The sequence below is a fragment of the Monoraphidium neglectum genome (assembly GCF_000611645.1).
Source record: "Monoraphidium neglectum strain SAG 48.87 unplaced genomic scaffold scaffold03800, whole genome shotgun sequence".
Classification (NCBI taxonomy): Eukaryota; Viridiplantae; Chlorophyta; class Chlorophyceae; order Sphaeropleales; family Selenastraceae; genus Monoraphidium; species Monoraphidium neglectum.
This window is the reverse complement of record NW_014009829.1, coordinates 1-429: the sequence shown is the minus strand read 5'-3', so window position 1 is coordinate 429 and position 429 is coordinate 1.

Genomic DNA, 429 nt, shown 5'->3' with positions numbered 1-429 from the left:
CAAGGCCTGGCGGTCCCCAGGGGCGGACATGGGGTACCCAAGGGTCCGGTACCCAGTACCCCCTTTTACTGCGCTGGGTCGCCCTGATGTAGCGTGCCGGCATGCTGATGCATTTTGCCGGCAAGGGTGGTGCGTGTTCAGCTATGTGCTGCAGAGGCCCCGAGGGTACCCCAGGGTCTCAGGGTCCGGACCCCGAGGTACCCCCCCTCTCCCCTGCAGCCCCAGGCCTGCCAGCTGCTGAGCCCGGATGGGAGGGTTCAGGGGCCTGCATTACTGCACCCCCGGGTGCCTCTAGGCCCATGGGTGAGTAATACAGTGCTTCCGGGTGGGGGGCATGTCATATGGGCGATTTCACGAACGTAGGGGGGCTTGGACTGTGGTGGTGGTTGTGGTGATGTGAGGCAAGGGCACCATTGGGGAGTGACAATG